Genomic DNA, 7604 nt, shown 5'->3' on the forward strand with positions numbered 1-7604 from the left:
CCAGTTTATTGTCCGGGGAGCAAACATTTGAGAGCAGGATAGATGGGTGAGCCTGCCGGCTATGATTTGTTTTTAGCCTAGCATGGACCCCCACCCTCTTGCCGCGTTTCCGCTTCCTCGCACACCACTTACAACGTCCTCTCCCCCAGCCACCGGCATCAGGCAAAGCCGAGGACTGGAGGCCTGGTCTCCGCAGCAAGCCGAGATCATGTAGCTTCTCCTGCAGATCATCATGCAGCTTTGTTGTTGCATGAGTCTTATATTTGAGCAGTGTCTGGCGATGGTAAACACGAACACCGGTTGCTCTGATGTCCGTGTGCCCAAAAAGTCTAAGTAACAAAAATAGCACCATTTTGTATCCGGAGTGGCCGGTGGTGAAATAAAGTTGATACAGTTGGAAACATGACCTTGCAACAAGTCCTGTGCAAGTATGATGAAGTGTTCAAAGAGGAACCAGGGACGTTAATGGGCACTAAAGCTACACTTCATGTACTGCCTGATGCCACACCAAGGTTTTTCTGATGTAGATTGGTGCCATTTGCTATGAAAACAAAGGTAGAGGAAGAGATTACTCATCTGTTGAGAGATAAAATTATCTCACCTGTTAAAGCCCATGGTGCAGGTTTTTTTTTTTTTTTTTTTTTGGCAATTTTCTAGTTGGTAATAAACATTTAAACAGTTATCCATTGTATTTGATGTTGTAGGGTACTACAAAAAAGAAATATAATACGGAAAAGTAGGTGATATGTTAGCTTTTAGCTACAGCTTAGCGATTATTCTTATTTCTCCCACAATGCATTCCATGACGTCACATGAGGTACTCGCTGACTGTTAGACGACAGAAGAAAGCCCGCGGCCCGCCTTACAATTGAGGGAGAGTGAGACGAGGAGTAGCTAACTAGTGAAAGAGTGACAGTGACAGATTTATAAGTAAGTAGATAGATAGATAGAATAGCATAGCATAGATAGAATAGCATAGATAGTGAGAGATAGCATAGCATAACAGATAGCTTAGAGATAGATAAAGAGTAGATCATAAATAACGTTAGTCAAAATGGTTTATTACTGTGTTTGTGGCGGGTGCAAGAACTCCAGCAAAACTGGACATAGGGTCCATTCCTTCCCCAAGGACAAAGGGATCTTCCGAAGCTGGGTGCAGTTTGTGAAGATTAGGCGGGCAGATTTTTCAGCTAGCTCTGTCACCGCCTACTCGAGAATATGCAGCGCGCATTTCAAAGAGGAGGATTACCACTCAGGGGATGCTAAAATGGTCTCACTTGGATTAAAGAGTGAGAGGAGTGCTAAATTACTTCCTACCGCCGTGCCGTCTGTGAACGCAAACCTCTCTGCTTGCCCCGTCCCGAGGTCGAGAGACACCGTCTGCATAGCGAGAAATTGCCACGGTAAGCATCATGCTAACGTTAATGTTTACAAGCTGCGTGTTAGCTAGCTCTGTGTGTATTTTGTATACCGTGTTCCCTTTGACACAGCCTCCACTAACTTACAAGCACGATCACTCTGACATTAGAAGAGCATATTTCGTGATTCACGAATAAAAATTAGAATAATAACAAAATTGCCCTGAAGTAAAAGTCCATATCATCATGAAAGCTTTATGGCTGTGCCATAGGTTATTGTTTCCACTGGGAAACTAACGTTAGTTGTAGCACACACGTCCCATTTTATTGATGGACTTATGAAATGACTGGGAATATTTACTTATCTTCTTGGAATTTCAAAGATGATAGGTAAATAATTCTCAGTACTTCCAAGTTGAAAATAAATGATTAAATGTTTCCATGTACTCCTGCAATGTGCTTGTACACCCAATGTGCTTGCGAATCACTGTTCTAAGTATTCATAGTATACCCACCTCTTATTTCACCACTACACTCATTTGCATTTTGCTGACCCTTTTTCATATTTGTTTTCGCAAGATGTTGACAGACGCCTCACAGCAGGAGACTGTGGACAGTGTAGACACTGTGGAGAGTGTCGATACTGGGGATCAGCCCTTGCCCTCCTCCACTTCTGACGCTGGGACACAGTGTTCTTTGAAGCCCCCGATGGTCTCACGGTAAAACTTGGGTATTTTAAGGGGTAGTTATTAGATATAGTCTCTAAAACATTGCCAGTATCTATGCAATCAGAACATTTCCATACACATTGATTAAATTAATACATAGCCTACACCAAAAAACATACCAGTTTAGATTTGCCATGATTGTCTCATGTTTGGGTATGTTTACTGCCTCTCCACAGCTGTGCAGGTTAACCTGAAGCCCAAGATGGTCAGCGTGGGCACACAGACATCATTCGGCACACAAACCTCCACTCCCCTTGCTAGTCCTGAACAGACAGATGAAGATGATGATAATGCCTCTGTCATCAGTGACTTATCGTGGGTGCCCGAAGAGCCGATGCATGAGGAAGACTTGTTTGATGAGGAGCCACCTTACACGTGTGACCCCCATCACAAGTGAGATAGTTTAAAACCAACATAGACCATTTTGAATGCTCATTTTTGTGTACTGTAGCTTTGGTAGTTTGAATGCCCCCCAACAACAATTTTTTTGTTCTTGTAGTGGCATTGACAAATTCATTGTTTGCCAAGAGGAGCTGATGGGCCTTTTTGTCATCTGTCCGGCCTGTTGTGAGAGGTCAGATAGTAGCATCGTGCAGCAGGAAGGAACTTTTCTTAAGATCAAGCAGGTACGGTTTTGTTTACGCAGCAGGCCATCTGATTAGAAAATCAGAATATCTAATTACAATCTGATAGCTCTGACTGTCTTGCCAGTTAATTTAATTTACAATGTATGTACCAGGCTGGCTTTAGTCTATTGGTTTGTGATGGCATCATATTTGAGTGTTATACTGTATTGGTCATGTGTGTTTCATTGAAAACATGAAACCTTTGACCAGTAATGTACAGTACCTAATCTATATTGAATCCTGATATACTGTTGATTACACTTTTTTTTTTTTTTCTTCTTTTTTTTTTTTTACATATCTAGGTCTGTGCATCATGTGGCTACCACCGTTTCTGGCAAAACCAGCCAATGCTCCACAGGAACATGCCGACCTGCAACCTCCTGTTAAGCGGGGCCATTCATTTCACTGGATGTTTGGCCACCCAGACATTAAGAATGTTGACTCTGTTTGGCCTGCAGTGCATCAGTGCGAGCAGTTACTTTGCCATCAGCGCCGCTACACCATCCCTGTAATCGTTCAGGCCTGGCAAAACGATCAAGCTGAAGAATTTTAGTGACCTACGGGCAATGGATGGCGGGCTAGTTCTTGCTGGTGACTGCAGGTAAACCAGTGTGAGAGCTCATAGACCAGTTGCACATTTTGATTTTTTTATTTGTTATCATGTAGGGTGGCTTTAGTTGGCATTTGCAGATGACATGGTGGATTGTCTTTACAGACCTTGGTTATTAAAAACTTGAAACCTAATTCAAATTTGTAATTAATTCCAGGTCAGATTCTCCTGGGCACTGCGCGAAGTATGGATCCTACTCTCTGATCGAGGACAGAGTGAACAAGGTGGTGGATGTTCAGCTTGTTCAGGTAAACCTGATGTTATTAGACAAAGAAATGAACTCTGCAATTTAGTAAACTGATTGTATATTAATATAACATCTTTCCACTAGTACAACGATGCTTAGAGCTTTGTGTATTGCCTAACTAGAGTACAGTGTATCGTAATGCTTGGACCAGCAACGCGTCGGTTCATTCACGCCTCCTTCAACAACACCAGCATTTTACACTTACACTGTTATGTCATGTTGCAGAGCTCAGAGGTCCCCAACAGCTCATGGTGTGAGCTTGAAGGGCTCAAGCGCAGTGTTGGCCTGCTGAGGGAAAGGACCTGCATTTAGCAACGCTGATCACGGACCGTCATCGCCAGGTATTTACAATAAAAATGCAGTATAGAATGTAAACATCTGAATTGCACTGAAGCTGGATGTTTGTGGTTTGCTGATACACGGAGGGCCACACAGGTCAATCATCCACAAAAGTTTGTTTATTTCTCCTTAGGTTGCCAAATGGGTGAGAGAGGAGCTGAGCCCTGAAGGGACACGGCATTATTTTGATGTGTGGCACATTGCCAAAAGTATGTATCCATTGTTGGAACCTTGAAGCAGTTTTTGTTAGTGCATATCAATTAATACCATTTGTTCTAAAACAGGTCTGGGGAAGGCATTGGATGCAGCTTCAAAAGAGTGTGACCAACTACAGCTGTGGAGGCCTGCTATAGTGAATCACCTCTATTGGACTGCAGCCTCAACCCCAGACGGCAACCCAGCAGTCATGGAGGCTAAATGGAAAAGTTTAGTCAACCACATCCAGGACATCCATGACCATGACACCCCTGCTTTCTCCAGTTGTGCCCATGGCCCTCTAGACGGGGATCAGCGCAACAAAGAGTGGCTGGACCCAGGTACAGTACACACAGCATGTGGTATTATGTACGCTCTACAGTTTTGTTGTATTTGCTGTCTGAGTGCTTTGACATGTGACCTATGATGATTAAATTATTTTTTCATTCCCTGGCAATCTCATAACATTCTGTTTACTGTTTATGTTTGCTATAATTCATATGCAGGACCATTTCATGTGTTTCCATTAAAAAAGAATTTTTGTCTGAATCTATCTTGTCTATTTATACGTTTTCCATCTGTGTGTCTGTCTGCCTCCCTGTCTTGGTCTTTGCAGGCTCATTGGCAGCAGTAAAGTTGGAGAACATAATCACGAGGACTGCCTTACTGAAAGATGTTCGACAGCTGTCTCCACAGCATCAGACATTCTCCCTTGAGGCTTACCACTCCCTCATCTTGCACTTTGCACCCAAGCACACAGGGTTTTCATACGTTGGGATGTATAGCAGGTCAGTGCTATCCAAGGAATAATACAGCCAATTATTATGCCTTTTATAGTAATAATAGTACCTATTATCATGCCTATTGTAGTAAAAAAAATCTCAAATGTGTTATTTTGTAGGCTTCTCTTAGCGGCGCTGCATTACAATCACAATGCCAACCGCGAGACAGCACGGAAAAGTGATGGGACGGAGAAGTACTGTGTGCGGTATCCGGCTTCAGAAAAGGTGCCCATGTGGTGCGTCCCATCAAAGAGGCAGCCTCATACGGTAAGCAGTGTCATGCAGTTCTATCATATTTTGAGATGGCTCACGAGACATCTGTGATCAGTGGCAATGATCTTTATTCAGTATTATTATTATTATATCTGCAGGTTATGCAACATCATTGATGAAGGCCCTTCAGGAAAGCTACACCCATTCACCTGCAGCTCTTCGAGAGGTTAGCGCTAATTTGTCCTCCGATGCACCCGCCCCATCGCTAAATCCTTCGAACAGGTTCCTAAGGAGGAGGCCGTCAGCCTCTTCCTAGCCCGGCAGTCACGCGTACAAGAGAACCTAAATTCACATTATTATTATTATTTTTTCCACAGACAAGTCCAATGATTTAGTTGTAAGTATTTATTTTAGTTGTTATTTATCTTCTTTCCTTCTGTCCCTGTCATCTCATTTGGTGGTGGTTTCCTGTATTCTGCATGTTTTGTGTGTTGTTGCTTTGGTTTTACTTTGCACTAAATCATTACTTTTTTCGTCTTTGTAAGTGGCATTAATTGTCGCTGTACCCCATTCAAGGGGTCCTGCATGCTGCATGTCTGCTCCTCTGTCTGTTATTTGCATGAAATTTGTTTTATGTAATTCAAAATAATTTACCAATCATTTTACCTGTGCCTTGTCAACCTCTGTGTGCGGTGTTGTCTGGGTTCACTGTGTGTCAGCTTGATATGCTTTTGCATGTATCACTGCATATGCATTCATGAAAGAGTGTGTCTGTGAGTGACTGTGAGTGACTGTGTGTGACTGTGTGTGAGTAAGTGAGTGTGAGTGAGTGCGAGAACCATCAGTTGACCCTCAGGTAAGACCACACTTTTGCAGGCAAAAGAAACAATGTGCAAAGGTTTCAGGTCTAGCCCTTCATCAGTGGGCTTTTTTTATATAGATTTGTTTACTTGCAACCTGTGTCTTTGTTCAGTAATCCTTGTCCTTGTTCAGTAAATGTTTAGTAACCCTTACAAGCAATGCCAATAAACTGTTTTTTCTTATTAAAATTCATGTGTTCTGTGTACTTTATAACATTTTAAGGGCAATTAGGCGATCACAACAGAATAAACAATTATTTTTATTCATTCTCATCCAAACGAGGCCATTGAAAGCCCTGATAGGTTTGGTCACCACTTTGGAAGTTTTGTCTGATGGTTGAAACCACACAAGAGGGTAGAGGCTTCCTTATACTCCTCCCTAAAACTCCATAAGCCCAGCGTATAGCCTGCCTGTACTGCAGTGTACCGGTATTGCCTAGGAATAAGTAGGAAAGATTCTTAAGTTTTAAACTCTGTAAGTAGGTTGGAAACGTCATTTGAAGCCTGTCTCTTATGCATGTTTGTGCATGCAACACATCTCCTGTCACCTATTGCTGTTGTTCAAAGGACTCAGTGTAAAAACATTGGTAAAGTAAACATAAACCATGAACATACTCGTGCGTGCTGGCTTGAAGGGGACCATGATCCTGTCTGAAGTGTGAATATGCTATTTGTAGCACAAACGGATTCAGGCAGCATGCCTCAAATCCAGGATGCTGCGTTAGGCACGTTACATCTGCTGGCCGCGGGTGAGATCCTCGACCAGCACCAAAGCGCTACCTCCCTACAACACAAGCTCTCCACCACAGTTTCCATGGGACTACACGCCCACACAGACACCTGCCAAACACAGCGACACAGACGCTTACTACTCACTCACTCCCTCTCCCGGTAAGCCTGACGGTGTCAATGACAATCAATCACGAGGAAAACTAGTTGGCACTATCAACAATAATCACACTGACGACGCCTACTCGACGTCGGCTACGGCGAAACAACATTTTCACCGGAGAAAGAGGTAAAAGCTTAGAAATACAGCATAAAAGTTATTGTATGCACTGCTGTTCATAGACTACTAGCTCCAGCGGTCATTGCTGCATTTCTAAATGATAGCAACTCACCAGGACACTACACCAACTCTCCATTCATTCTCCTCTGACCATGCATTTATTTGTCTTTGACGGCCATCTGCTCTCGGTATTTCCTCATTCAGCCCTCTCACGCCTAAACGGTTCGAAATTGTATGGCTGTGGGCCATCATAAATGTTAACTGTGGGTCTTGCCACCTCTTCCTCATCCCAGTTAGACGCCATAGTAGTCAGTGCTAGTCTGCTAGAATTAGTTCAAGTAGCTGAGAACGGCTGAGGCTACATTCCACCGCGTCTACCTCATGTGACGCCATCGCGAATCGCGTAAAAAATAACCGCTTCTAACCAAAAACTACAAAAACTGGACTTTAACACCATTTTGGAGACATTTCTAACTTTATATACATATCTTGACTGCTTTATCTACCCATTAATCGACAGTGGTGTTTAACCTGCACCATGGGCTTTAAGTACTCAGAATGAGCTGCTCCAGTTGTACCTATTCTGAAACTAGATGGAAGTATAAGGTTATGTGGTGACTATAAACTCACAGTCAAT

The 7604-nt window shown here is 43.0% G+C and overlaps 2 long non-coding RNA genes across 2 annotated transcripts; both read left to right on the top strand.

The window, feature by feature from the left end:
- The first annotated feature begins 3253 nt into the window (after positions 1-3253).
- On the top strand, positions 3254-3867 carry LOC127641799 (uncharacterized). Its single transcript, XR_007970233.1, has 3 exons — positions 3254-3313; positions 3480-3570; positions 3795-3867. It is a non-coding gene; the product is annotated as an uncharacterized LOC127641799 (long non-coding RNA).
- A 1234-nt stretch (positions 3868-5101) lies between these two features.
- LOC127641800 (uncharacterized) lies at positions 5102-5862 on the top strand. Its single transcript, XR_007970234.1, has 3 exons — positions 5102-5152; positions 5257-5324; positions 5476-5862. It is a non-coding gene; the product is annotated as an uncharacterized LOC127641800 (long non-coding RNA).
- Positions 5863-7604: the final 1742 nt, after the last annotated feature.

This window comes from Xyrauchen texanus, unplaced genomic scaffold (genome assembly GCF_025860055.1).
Source record: "Xyrauchen texanus isolate HMW12.3.18 unplaced genomic scaffold, RBS_HiC_50CHRs HiC_scaffold_174, whole genome shotgun sequence".
Classification (NCBI taxonomy): domain Eukaryota; kingdom Metazoa; phylum Chordata; class Actinopteri; order Cypriniformes; family Catostomidae; genus Xyrauchen; species Xyrauchen texanus.